The sequence below is a fragment of the Parus major genome, chromosome 5, assembly GCF_001522545.3.
Source record: "Parus major isolate Abel chromosome 5, Parus_major1.1, whole genome shotgun sequence".
Classification (NCBI taxonomy): Eukaryota; Metazoa; Chordata; class Aves; order Passeriformes; family Paridae; genus Parus; species Parus major.
In genome coordinates this window covers 48,917,750-48,932,740 of record NC_031774.1, presented here as the reverse complement: position 1 = coordinate 48,932,740, position 14,991 = coordinate 48,917,750, and positions in this window count along the sequence as shown.

Here is a 14,991-nt window from a genome sequence, read left to right as displayed (position 1 = left end):
GAAATTAGTTATTTCTTTCTCAGTCAAAGATAACACATAAAACTTTGTTTGTACAGCAGACAATTAAGATGGAGGTTATTTCCTAACACTAATGAAAGTTCTCCCTTAGAACCATTTCAAATTTCTATGGACCTCTAACCTGTCATTTTCTTCTGTTTAGTTCATTGTATTTTGCAACAAAGAAAACTGTGCCCGACTGTGCACAGAAAAAGAAAAACCCTTTTTCAGACAAAAGAAGCAAAACTCTTTTGTTACAAAAAATAGCACAACTTCAGAAAAGATATTTCCTAATAGAGATCACTGGGCTATTTGACTATTTTCAGCATGCAGAGGGTTAAGCTCAGCTGAGAATGCCAGACATACCTGTATTCATTCCATTTTGAATAAAGTGACAAATTCCTATTCTTGGTCACTGGAGCAAAAAATTAGCCCTGTGCTTCAGTGAAAGGTCAACATGGGAAGAAATAAACAGGAGGTGAGAGGTCATGACCTGTGTCTAGAACAGCAAAAAATGGCTGAATAAAAAAACCCCAAAAGTTAATTCTACTGTACATTGTACTTTCCATATAGTCAGGTCCCATTTGAAATGCAAAGCACTCCCAGAGTGTTGTTCTGGAAAAATCAAGATTGAAATGTGTGCATATTTATTTATTTATACTTCTATTTTTGTACAAGCCCCATTGGTTTTGTCTATTTTAAAAAACTCCTGTATATAGATATATATCCCTATGATCTGAGATCTGATGGATCCAGGATGTTTAACTGATCAGGCCCAGAGAATTCTTTGGCTGTCCATGTCTTTTGGTCATATCTTCAGTGATTACTACAGACCTAGAAATGCTGAGGGTGGAGAACCAGTCACCAGTGGGAGCAAGAGCCTGAAGATGTTGGAATGAGGCAACAAAAACTGTGTTAAGCTCTACTACTCACGTTTGTGCTCAGCTTATGTCACTGACAGATTAATCCCGTCTGATGTTGAATATCAGCTCTATCTAGTCCAGGTGTAGAAAAGCCATCTTCAGTGCCCCGAGTAAATGGACATCTACTAGTAGTTGTGGACATGTAAACAGCAGCAGCAAAGAGCAGAACAGAGAAAGTAAATAAAAGAATATTTATTCAGTCAAAAGAGGTGTTTAATGACACCTCATGCACTTGGAGCTGTGGAGAAGAGAGCAAAACTTCTTCAGAGCACAGCACTTCTGGGAGAACTTGCTGCTCTCAGCAGCCTGGGGATACCTCTCAAATCACTCCTGAAGTGTCCTGCAGGCACAGGTCTGGGGAAAATATCAAGATTCGGAATTATGATTGCAGAACAAAAAAAAGACATGACAGAAAAAAGCCTCCTCTGAATGTGCATATGGTGGACAGAAAGGCCAGCTAAGAACAGCTCTGCCAGAAATGGTTTTCTCTTTAAATATCAATACAAAATCAAGGTGTTGAACCAAAGAACACCTCATGGACAATGAAGTATTGATTTATATGGTATTTGACTAGGCAAAAAGAAAGCATTCAAGGTGGCAGAAGAGTCATTGTAAAATGTGAAATGCTGGGCAAAAGTATATTTTTTGTTGATTTCTTCTCTTATAACCTGTCTGGGAAGGTTTTATGAAATATATCTTCATCATAAAATGATAATTCATTGCAACCAAAACTCTAATCAGTAAAAGATTGATTTTGGTTAATTTCCTGTTTCCCAAAAAATTAGGATCAAATGCAACCAAAATAATTAAAACAAAATTTTGAAATTAAAAATCTCCTTTTTCATTTGAAGGTACTTTTTATTTGATAAGGTAAGTATACTTACATAACAGAAGGGAAAAATTACGCAGATAAAAAAAATTTAAGGTTCTGAAATGAACATCAATTTACTCAGCTACCTTCCAGGAGTTTAGAATTTTAATTTCAAAATATATTCATCAGAGTATCAGAAAATGTCTACATAAGGGCAAAAAGCATCCTGCTGAGTTCTAGTTGTGAAGCTTCCTAAATACCCCTGAATATGACAACCACATAGAATTAGGATATAATAAATACCTTGAGAAAACAATGTATTCCATTGCATAAGCTTACATTTAAATATTACAACTAAGCTTTCAAAAACATGGAATCAGGATTTTTCTTGTCTTTTTTTTTGCATTGGGTTTTTTAGTTTTATTTTTCACATTTTTATCTAGTGTCTTAGCAATACTTTGCTAATTTGATCATATTCTTTTATTCTGAAATGGATATTTGCCTTCTGTTTGCTTTATTTTCCTTTCTAGGACTAGCTTGTGTTTTTGGCTTAATATGTCTCATATAAGCAGCAGAGTTTTACAGTGTTTTGCCAGTTGGCACTTCATATTTCAGCAGGTTGAAGAGCAGTATGAGGTCTTGTGTGAAAAATACCCACCCAAATTAACCAGTTACCATCCTTTAGCAATTGTTTGTAGGTATTAGCTACTGCATATCAGGAAACAGTGGTTCTGGGACCCCAGTGATGATTTTACAATGGTCCCCAAAATATATAAGCCAAGTTAATTTCTGTTGCAGTTCAGAAAAGACAGTAGATATACCAGTGAGACATAAGTCAAAAATAAAATAAAAAAAAAAAAGATGGTTGAAATTGGCATTACTTCTTAACATTTATTCTGTTTGCATGCTGTTGTGAGGTATATTGTTCTTTTGAAACCAAGCTAGAGCATTTATTCTGATGCTAGGAGAAACAAAACCAATCACCCCTTCCCATTTCTGCATGGCAAGTGAAGATAAATGCAAGTAAAATATATATAAAAAAGATTGTATGATGAGAAGGCTTCGTGTTCCAATAGCATTCTTTAGTGGGATTCAAATGAATGGATTATTTTGGGTGAGGAGAAGATGCATCTTCTGTTTAATCTCTTGCATATGATGTCTATCGAGTCTGTTCTGCTGTGGCTGCAGAGTGCATGACACCGTGTCCATGTGACATCAGTGCTCAGAGCAATGTGGAAAGACTGATCATTTTTTACTGGATGGAAAGAGAATAGAGGGCCAAGTAACCAGAATAATTGTTTAGGTTTGGTCTGACATAGTGTTGAGGGTTAGGTGTCCTTTTTTTTTGTTTTGTTTTGTTGTTCTGGCCTGCCCGTGGAATTTTTACCCATTAGCTGTGGAGACAACCTAACTGTGGGTATTTAGTGGGTGATTGATAAAGGACTAAGAATGGCCGGGCCCAGGGGGGGAAGGGGCAGGAAAGGAAGGTGGGGACAGTTTTTGGCTGGCTTTCTTCGGCTTCGGAGAAAGACATTCATTTTGCTGGGTCGCGGAGCTGCTGCGGTGGAGAGAAGGGAATTTCGCCATCACCCAGACGGAGCGGCTGCTTCTTCTCCTTCTCCCCTCTTTGCTGGCGGCCTCTCACCCCCTGTCCTGCCGGGACGTGTGGCAGTGCCAGCCACCACCGCGGAGCTGCTGATACACCTCAGCCACCGGCCCAGGATCTCAGCTCATCCCTGCTGTTTCCAGCCGACTGTTCCTCGGAGCCCTGCAGGAGCACCAGGACTGCCCGCCTGAGGGGTTTGTGAAACAAAGCCTCTCCTCCATCCCATCTCAGCCGAGAAAGCTGTCCCGGGGTCCCTGGTTCTGTGTTCTTGTTATTGCTGTAGTTATTGTTGTTTGTTTGCCTGGTTATATTAGTAAAGAACTGTTATTCCTATCCCCAGATCTCTGCCTGAAAGCCCCTTGATTTCAAAATTATAATAATTCGGAGGGAGGGGGTCTACATTCATTCATCCGAAGGGAAACTCCTGCTCTCCCTAGCAGACACCTGTCTTCTAGAACCAAGACAACATGCCTAGTTAGGAAACTTTGATGTTGGTTTGGAATGTGGAACTGAAAAATTATTTTAGTTGTCAAAATGTCCTGAACTCTGAGACAATGGCTTAGTTAAACAAATTCTTTTCTGTCAGCACTTGAATCCACAGCAGACCTTGATATGGTTGTCCAAGGTTTGTCTCTTGGACACTGAAATGTTCTGTCCTTTGCTGCATCCTGAAACTATATGAAAAGCCCAGGAATACAGCACAGGGTTGGTTGTTCAAATGATATTTCAAGCCAAGAACTTCTATAACACTCCTTTGGGTCTTGCTATTGCTCGGGTTCAGTTCTCAGCATTTCGGACACATTCCTGCTGTACGGCACTTTTTGCCTAGAAGGAAGCTAATAGTGTTTTATCACACCAAAAACAGAGGTGCTTTTGTCAGGAACCAAACCATTACTAGTGTGTTTGCTAGCCGATAAGGATGCAACCACAACTCTCTGTGCCTTTGGCTACCCCCGAGTCCTGTCAGCCAGGCCATGCAGCACCAGGGCTGTGGTTCCTCCAGCACAGCCCTTCCTGTCCTCTCTGTTCCACACCCACAGCCATGGACACCTAAACCCCCTGCTTTGTTGCAGCAAGATGTTAATTCCTCTCCGTCCCTACATGAAGGGTTTCTCCTTGCTGAAAGGGTATCAAAATAAGGTGTCAGATAAGAACAAATCCTGAAATCATGAATTAGTTGTTCTGTCTGCGTTCAGTGGTCTGACAGTTGTTCATCTCCAAAATCCTGAATAAGGTCATGTTATGTAAATAAAATGGCATTCTTTGCTTCACTCATATTGATGTGTAACTGTTTTCACTGAGTCTTGGAGGGAGGTGGGGATAAGGGAAAGAATAAGGTTGCAGGGTAGCTCTGGGATAATTTTTCAGTGGTTTGTTGTGGGTACATACACAGTGCTGTGTATGTCTTTTAAATAACACTCCTTTGCTCTGTGTTCACATGGCCAAATGCTTATTACTTTGAAGATGTCACCAAGTTTGTTGAACTTAACATACAGACAATTTCATTTTTTTAGTGAAATCAGAATTTCCAAATTTGAAAAAAAAAGAAGAAAAAAAAAGAGACAAAAATGTAAAATCTGTACTGCAAGAATATTTTTTTATAATTAATTTTATGTGCTATTTGCATCAATAGTAAAATATACTGATTGTATCAGGCTGGAAGTGTCAATACACAAGTAGCTGCTTTTAATAAAGGTAAAGGTATTAATTATCAATTAACAGAAATTGCTTCTATTAAAACTGGGGGAGAGACAGAAAAAAACTGATCAGAAAAAGCTGACACTTACAATGTTCTGTAAATTACCAGGGTTTTTTGGTGTTTTTTTGGTGTGTGTTTTTTTTTTTTTTTTTTTTTTACATGCCTCGGAAGATATACAAAATTGTGTCAGAGATATAATTACTAAATACATCTAGGATACAAAACCTTTTGTTGTTCTTTTAATCATTTGAGAGAAGAATATTAATTCTTTGGAAGATTTTTGTCCTTTTCTACAAATAACAAGTAAAATTAACTAACAGCTCAATTATTTTGTTAATGAGGTAGCTCCCCTCCCCACTGGCATGAATTCAGTTCATTTTTTTTTCTTCAAATGTCTTCTATTCTACTATCAATCAAATATCTTTTTAGTGCATAATCAGGAAATCCTAATGGAAGGAAAAACAAGTTGGAGCTGATGACAACTACAGTGGTTTACCTATAACCACTGCCTGTCACACTTGCAGCCATACTAGTGATTACAGGTCGACTAAGGAAATGGAAAAGTACTTTGAAAACAAAGCAGTGATAGAAAAGCCAGAGTTGAGGACTTTCATGAATGTTTAATTATTTACTCTATACAAGTTAGCCACACCACATTTAAATCCATTGTCCTATCCCAGATGTTTATCCTACCAGTTTAATGAACTGGATTTCATAGCTTTTAAGAAAAAGCACACTGAAATGATGCCTTTAGTTACCTTTCTCACACACATTAAGCACTTTTAATGAGTGCCTCCATTTTCAGAAATGGTCTTTCCACTGACTTGAGGTAGCAAAACAGAATTATGTGATTTAAATGGAATAAGTTTAAAAGGAATAATAAGCCAATAGTTGGTGTGAATAGTTCACAAGCAACTAACAGAGTAAAATATGTTTGCTTAAACTAATCCTAGAGTACCTTGAAATGAGAATTGTGACAAATTTAACAACCCTGCCCACTATCACCAAAAACACTAAAAACTCACACTGAAAAAAAAATGTAGAAATAAATTTAAAAGCTGTGCTCACTTAGTAGCTAATTCACAGTAAATATTTTGATTGTCCGTAACTAATGTCAAACATTGCCTAGAATGGAAAATTACTTCAAAATGAAGTTGACAAGAACATTCTGCACTAGTTCATTTCCTGAGAGATGCATACATTTATAATTTCCTGAAGCGTGTGCTGGAATGATCCTGTCTGCAAGTGACGTGTATATGGCTGGTGACACCATGGTCAATATCTGGGAAGAAAAATTGCAAAACACTGGCAACAAAAAAAGAAATTTAAAAAATGGTGGTCAGTCCTGCTGTCTAGACATTAAGAAACATCCAAAGATGTAACTCTTGCAAAAGGAAAATGACAGCTAATGGGGTCAGATTCTTGTAATTTATTTTAGTTGTTTCTTGAACTGCCCAGTATTGCTGAGTTGTAGTAATTTAGGTTAAAATACCTAAAAAAACCACAGGACTGAACATTTATGTCACTGCTGCTTACTGTACTGAACTTTATAAATAGCAGAGCAGAACACTACAACCTATTTAGTAAAAGGAAATATTTTCAAATTAACAATATTCTATCCTGGATATCTGTTAAAACTAATAATGAAAATAATAACATGGCCTTTGTTATCTAAGAGATACTAAAGACTAGAGCTGCCTCAAAAATCCCAGCTGATATTTTCAGTCGTGTCCTAATACCTTTGTAAATCTTGCCATGTCTACTATTCATCAAGGAAATCAATAGGAAAAAAAATAGAAAAGACATTTTTATTTGGAGCTGAATGTTTTATTTGGTCTTTCACAAACTGACAGGTTAAAAAGTGGGCCAAGACCAATGGCATGAGATTCAAAAAGACTAAGTGCTGGGTTCTAGACTTTTAACCACAATAACCCCATGCAATGTAACAGACAATTTTATTGAATTTACAATCAGAGCTGAATTTTTTCATCTCATGTCTAGCAGAAAACTTTTCCTGATACTGATTCTCATGGGCTTATGTGATATGGTATCAAATTAAAAGAATCAACTTGATCTGAAGTTCTTAGGTTGCTTCCAGAAATTATTTTTCCAGAATGTTTACCTTAACATCCCCCTCCTCTGGAAGTAGATTCAGACCTCAGTATCTGGCTACTAATTTCTCATCCACAGGGGAAAAAAAGGCAGAAAATTTGCCTTTATGAAGGAAGGAAACAAATGCAACTAAAAACCCAAACAAAAACCTATGCTGCATGGTTCACATCCAATATCTCTACAAATCCATTTATCCAAATTCACATTAGACATTTTGGCCTGAAACTGTCTAAATATATCCTATATCTAAAGACAAGATACTGTATTTGTCCCTGCTGAAAAATATTTCTGTACATCATACCTTTGTTCTAAGGAAATGCTCTTTACCCTAACTTTATCTCAGAAAAAAAAAAAGTTTGAGAAAATATTTTTCTTCTTGTGATTCTGTCATATGTTAGTTCATAAACTGAGCAAAACAAGAAAGGGAATGATTATATTGATATTTCAACTCTATTCTGTAAATGAGATCAAGCATACACCTTGTAAAATAAGGCATAAGGACTACTCACTTTGTGAATAAGGACATATGCAAGAAGGAAAGCTATCTGTATTGGAGGTTTTGTGATGCAATAAAAAATAAAGAAAGACTATTGTTTCTCATTTAATTTTTCTATTAAAATCTATTATGGTTTGGTAAAAGTTGAATTAATATGCTGAAAATAATAATGGATTATGTATGGAATGCACATGGACCCAGTTCTTGATTAAAGGCCCACAAATAAGTACAAACCCAGCTAGAGAATAACAATATCCTATTTTCCAGCTGAAACAAGGCAGTTTTTTTGCATATGTACATTCACTAGCACAGTTAATGCAATTCAGCAGTAATGCCAGGCATGCAAAAAAATATGTTAAAAATAGCAAGAATAACTTTTTTTTTTTTTTTTTTTCATGATTCAGTAACCACAAATAAGCCATCACTACTGGGAAAATGAATCAACCAGCCTCTGGCCACAAACTTCAAGGGAAGTATCAGCAGGTAAAATCCATCCTAAGAAACATAAAGCTGCTTCTCTTTCACCCACAATGAAAACATATTTTCATGTTTTCATGAAGTGAAAGTGACTGGCCCTTTTGCAGTAGGACCTGTCTTCTCATCATCCAATAGCCTGAACTTTAAAACCCCTTTAAAGAAAACATTAAGATGAAATCAAAGACTTATATTGCTTTCCTGAATACATCTAAAGTTATTGAAAACACTTAGAAACATAATTATTATACATACATTTCAAAGAAAAAATTAAGTGGAAAAAGTTTCAAGCTCATCTCCACCATGTACTTTAATGGGTTTTATCTCTATGAATTTTAAAATGGAGAAAGCTTGAGGAAATTAATAGTCTTAGGGCATGCTGACAAGGTATCCAAAAAAATGCTTTTGTAACAACTGGAAATTAGTGCTTTTCTTTAAAATTGAGTCAAATATGTATTTTTTCCAATATGACATATGGAAACTATTTCTCAGAAGTCTGTAGTCTACAACACTGACGAGAAGGATATATTAGACAAGTGCAAAATCTTTAAAAGATATGACAGGTTTTTTTATTTGTAATGAGGTTAAGCACATGATTTTGAGTTAATGTTTTGGAGATTAGTCCTGTTTTCATGTTGAGTTTTCACACTGCCTATGGTGACCTCTGAATAACATTTTGAATAACATGTAACTTTGGTTTAGTTTGCACTTTCACTTGTGCAGGATGTGTAATTGTATAAAAATGCACAGTGTGTGTCAGCAGTGATAAATAACAATAGAGTCCTATTCATTAGTCATTGTTCTTCTTCACAGTTACAATGTAGAATTAAGATATTGAAGGATAGATTCAGAAAAAAAAAATATTTTCAAGTAGATAACATACAAATTAATTGCAGATGTTCACATCTTTTCTATTGTAAAGTTATGCAGCTCTGCTGAAGTCAGAAAGTACACAGGACAGTTTGGCCTACTCCACACAGAACATCTTAATAGTTTTAAGAATGGCCTCTAATAGAGTTGAAAAATCTAGTAATTCTTTCTGCTCCTGAGGTAAATTCAGTGGTATTGGTAGACTGTTTTGGGTTGGCTTTTTGTTGGGGTTTTTTTAAGGTTTTATTTCCCTTTTTAAAGATTATGGAAAGATTAACGTCTCCTTCACATAAACTAGAAGTAAGAGAAGGTTAGGTGGATATGCAGGACCAAAATGTTAATAATTCAGAGCTATGGAGTCTTGAGAATAGCCATTCTTCTTCTGATTGAAGATGAAGTGCCAGAGGTGCTTTGCTATGGTGCTCACTCATGGTTGTAATAAAAACATGAGATAAAAATGTATGTATATTACTGGGAGAAACAACCAGAATACATGAATGGAGTGGTGTTTGACCTAACTGGTATAATTGATAGTCTCTGATTTCCCTAAAAGAGGATAGGTTTTGATAACTTAGAATAATGTTATCTAGGTAAAATTATGTACAAAACTTGTGTGCTCACAATTGTGTGATGAATACATTCATATGTACAGTAAAAAATATATGGGACTAGAAGGATGGCAAAAATTAGGAATCTGTGATTCCGCCTCGTGTTTCCATACTAGAATGACTTCAAAACTGTGAGGTCATGTGAATGCTTCATGTAAAGGCATTGTATATTGTTCCAGAAAAAGCCTTGGTTTTGTTTGGTGTTTATGAACAGTAGTGGAAGTAGACTTTTTTAATATGCAATATCAAACAGCTGTGATGGGAAACACACTGGAGACATCAGATCCAGAAATATCTAAGATGGATGACAGCCAAATGAAATGGCATTCCTTCCCCTCACTCCTCCTAGTCTTTGTCTTCCCTTGCACCCCCTGTAATGCAAAATTAATGAAGGGATAGTTGAGATTTCTCTATTGTTGTCATCAATGAATTCAAGCATCAGTATCTAAGAAACCAAAGAAGTAGACCATTTGGACCAAAATTGGTAAAACACTGAGCTTATCAGCTTTCTCAACTTATTGGGAACTGATAAAGCACAAAAAATTGATCAATAAAACAACATTATATTACAGAATGCATCGGATCTAAGAATCAGTTTGGAGTGAATTGCTTTTGTGTCTCCATGTTCTGCACATGAGTAAATTGGAGGTGTCAGTAAGGGCTTTTTACCACCACCTAAAACTGACACAGGCCCTAGTATACCAAAATATTTTTACTATTTGCCATCAATAGGATTGTCAATAAATATTTATAGCAGAGCAATGGTGCTACATTTCATGTCCAGTAAGTATCCAGTGAAACACCAGGAACTTTTTACGTATTATAGTGAAACTTGAAGAACATAGTCCCAGGAAACGGCCTCAGTTTATCACATGTACTTCTTGTTATAGACAGAATTCCTCCAGATGTGGGTGCTTTCTAGGGGTCTCTAGAAAAAGCAGAATTCAAGTTTACAATTCATTGTGGATAAGGCCTTTCTGAGTGTCATATAAAAAGTAGTGATAAAAATTCCAAAGGAACTCGGCTGAATGTCGGACTCAGCATGCAGTCGATCAGGCTCAGTTATTCAGTACTGACACAGCATGGCAAAGCTATGAAGACATTGCTTATTTCAGCTTCTATTGCCAAGGTTGGGTGCTTGACAACTCAATCAACAAAGGATGAAAATGGAAGAAAGAATCTGAATCACTGCCTTATGATGAGAAAGATATTGAGAATTTCTTTGTTCCTTCCTTTCAATAGGGCATTGTAGGGGAAGGATTAAGGGAAGTCTAAAACCCCAATGTGGTGTCCTAGCAAGATGCAGGTCAATATGCAGTGGCATCAGCAATGGCAGCAATGACCATGCAAGAGTCCAAGGAGAAATTTGGTCACTTCAAATTTCTTTTACTTTCCTTGCTTCTGTGAAATCTTTCTTCAGTTATTCTCTTCCTGCATATTCCTTCCTTTACCTTAGTCTACTAAATACCCACCTACAGAGTGCATATTTTCCATGTGTCAAATATGCAACCCTTCTCTTAGGCAGTGATTTTCTCACTCAGCACTTCCTCCTCAAATTCTTTCAGTGTCAGGCTCCCACCCACCACAGTGACTGAAGATAACTATCATCCTGCTATTCAAATCCATGCAAGTAGATACATACCCTTTTCCCCCTTGTTTTCTCACATTTTGGTCTTAACTGGTTGGGGCAGGAGAATAAAGACAAGCAAATAGCACGGGGCCCATTACCCTTGGAAGTGAGCTCAGCTGCCTCAGAAATTAACATGTTTGTGCATCTTCTGCCCAGTGAAACGGCTGATCAATGCTTTTTGGAAGCAAATGACATCCATATATTTTCAATTATCTTTATTTCTGCTTGAAAAATTATGAACCATTGTTGGGCTCAGCCTTGCAAAGATAAAACTGGGTTTCTCAGATTCATCATTCAATGGATACTATTACAGTGCAGTGAAGGCAGAGAGCCCTTACACTGCTTGCACTATGGAAGTTGTGGGGATTATTGCCACAGGAGGCAACTGTGCAAACCAGTATGGAGGAGATTTTAAACTGGCCTGGAAGAAAACTTAATCTGTTCAGATGTAAAATAGTTTCTGGTTCCCATTTACTGAAATTTGTGTTGACCCTTGTTGCACATATTTTCTTGTACTCTTTCTAGATTACCTACCAGCATAAAAAAGATTCATAATATTTAAAATCACAGATTTGAAATTCTCATTAGTTATCAGCTGAAAGCTCCCCAAAATCCCCTTTTGTCTATGTGTAAGCAGTTTGATACCTTGAAGTAGCTTCAGGCTCTACTATGTGATAAATTAGTATCGGGCACAAATTTGTCTTTGCTTTTCCACTATAGGCCATGCTCTTGCTCCTACTTATTTTAAATTCTATATCTGGTACTTACTTAAATTGAGATACTTGAAATGTACAACTTTTATGTACATTGACACAATACAAGCTGCTAATATGTGTTCTTTGCTTCTCTGGCCAATGATCTGACCAAACACGGTGTACTGATGATGTTATTGGAAGTTGGCAAACTATTTTGTCACTCCAGGCTTTACATGGGGATAAGTACAACTATCAGAGCCACTAGTTACACCTCAGTATTATTTTTATTTGTACCATTATGCAGCAGTTGCTACTCTTGTGGAACCATTTAACAAAAGGCCACACATTCCAAATGATAACTGCAAAGCCCTAGGCTTAAAAATGGCAGATTTAAGGGTGCTTTAATGTTTCCTTAACATTACTTCAGTGTTTTCATACCTCAAGCATTATTTTCTAATCAAATGCAACACTGCAGAACATGAGAGTGTTTGCACTCTCTATCAGTAAATGCACAAACTGAGAAGAATGTTCAAGTCAGGTTTTCAAATAGAGATGCATTATTGGAAATAGGAGTGGATTGCCCTGCTGTCCTATGAAGCCATCAAAAGCTGATGAAACATTTTTCAATCATCTACAGAGCTGACATGCTCTGGATCCCAGTGCATTAAATTAATCTAATTGTGACATTTTAATAAAATATGATAAAGGTGTTTATTTGAGGCCAAAGTCTGGAAGCAATGCAGAACATGTTTCAACAATAAAGCTCCTACACCTGGATGTTAACCTCTTCAATGCCCTATGGACATATGGCTGCAGTCCAGAAAAGCAGCACCTGTAGTTCTCTGTGAATGTCTGCCACACGTCCAAATACTGCAGAAAGTTAAATATGACACTCTGACTCCAAACATGCAGAGTTTACTGGTGCTGTAAGATCAGTGAGCCAGTAGAGATAGTACAAAATTGTTCACTTACAGCTTGCTAGATGAGAGAACAGGATTTGGATTTAGCCTCTTTGTGTCCTTTATTATTCGCTGTTCTCAAATACTCATGTGAGCAAAGCAATGTTCCTACAAACATCCACAAACAGCAGATTTGAGTACTTGCCAAAGGAATATCATCAGAAAACAAAACCTGTTTTCTGATAAAATGGCATTCATTTTGGGAGAAAGCAAAGGCTTGTAAAAAACAGACCATCAATATGGGAACAGATATAACACCACGTGACTGGTCACAACACTCAGCTGGTGAATCCTAACTACTGAATGCTCAGCTAAATGCTTCTGCTTTGGATTTTCCAAAGCTTAATAGAGATGTCTGCAAACGTGGAGAGAGGACAAAATATGGTCCTCCTGTGTTGTTCCTCGGGGGAGAAATTCTGTGAACCTCTTTTGGAGTCCTGGACTGTCTTACAGGAAAATTAAGTTATCCCTGTGAATCCAAATTTGTTTGACAGAGTTTATTTTATTTACATATTTATCATACCACAAATACATAATAATTCTGGGGTTTAAAAATATGGGGGTACAAGCTGGGGGATTTACATGGCAACATATTTTTCCTATAATACTCAGTGCTAGAGAGAGCTAAAATTTGCAAATGAATTTGCAATTAAAAATCCCACACAAAATGCAAAGAAAAATATTTTTATTGTGCTTTTTCTGTGTCAATATCACAAAGTACTTACACAAATGCTTAGTGAATTTCACTGCCCTGCTGCCTTAGAGAAAGCAGTGTGACAATTTAGCAACAACAATTAACATCATTAAATTTATTTAATTCCACTTAAGAGTAAAATATGCCATCTATGGGATTATTTTTTCAGTCTTTTATAGATCAGTGTTTCGTTCTGTTTCTATTTCAGATGGACATTGCTGTACCTTTAAGCACAATATATATATATTAATATTCTCCAAAAAATGCGAAGCCTTGTTTGCAATCAATGCATATTCCCCTTTTGTGTAAGAATAACAGATGTTGATAGAAATAGCCATTGGGTTTGTAAAGAACCCATTTCATGTGTCAGAATAGTTGTGCCTCTTCTAGATGAAATGTCAAAAGCAGGCAGATATCTCAATGTGAAATGACCTTAAGAAAAACCCGACCTCGCCAAAGATGACCTTTTTCCAGCAAGAAACATTAAAATTACAACCATATTGATGCTTCAGCTTCAAAAACAATATGTATTTCTTTTTTAGTGTTTTTCTGTCTTGGCATCCTACGTATTTTAAATAAAGATGTACAGTAGTCCACTTTATACTGTTTCTGTGGAGCTGATTTATGGTCATGGATTTGTTTTATAAATGTATTCATACACAGGCACATGCATAACAATATTTTCATAAATGTAGATATACATACAGGCACATACATAAATACAATTATACACATTCATAAAGGATCAAACAAGATTATCCAAATTTCTCAAGGGGTCTAACATTTTTTTGTGTCCATATTACATTAGTAGAATGTATTACTTACTGTAACCGAATTAAATCTTTTCACAGTATCTTCCTTTTCTGAATTTTTAACAAATCCCCGTGGCCTCACTTTCTTCAAGGAAAATGTATGTCTTATCAAAGTGTTAATCAAAGTGAAGTGTGTAAGGTTCTTATAAAGTAACATTGGAGAAGTATTCACATATAATAGTGTATGTATGTGCATGTGCCATGGCTGATTAGTGGCATGCAGTTTCTCCTTTAAACTAGGAACACAAAACAAAATATAACTAAACAACAACAACAAGGAAAAAAACCCACACAGATAAAAAAAAAAAAAAAAGAAAAAAGAAAAAAGAAAAAAGAAAAAAGAAAAGAAAAAACAAACAAACAAACAAAACCCAAAAAAATCCACCAAACCCAAAAACATCCTTTACTAATTACTGGAGATGTAAAATTTCTCTTTTTGTGAGTGACGCAGAATCTCAGTTGCAGCTTTTGATCTAAAGTTCACAGTGATTTGAAATTAAAGGTTGAAGTTCCTATACACTGGAGATCTTCAGGAAGGCACCAGATGTTCTGAAAGTTCTCATCTGTGTACAGGATGATTAATGAAGTACACAGGGGTTTTGGAG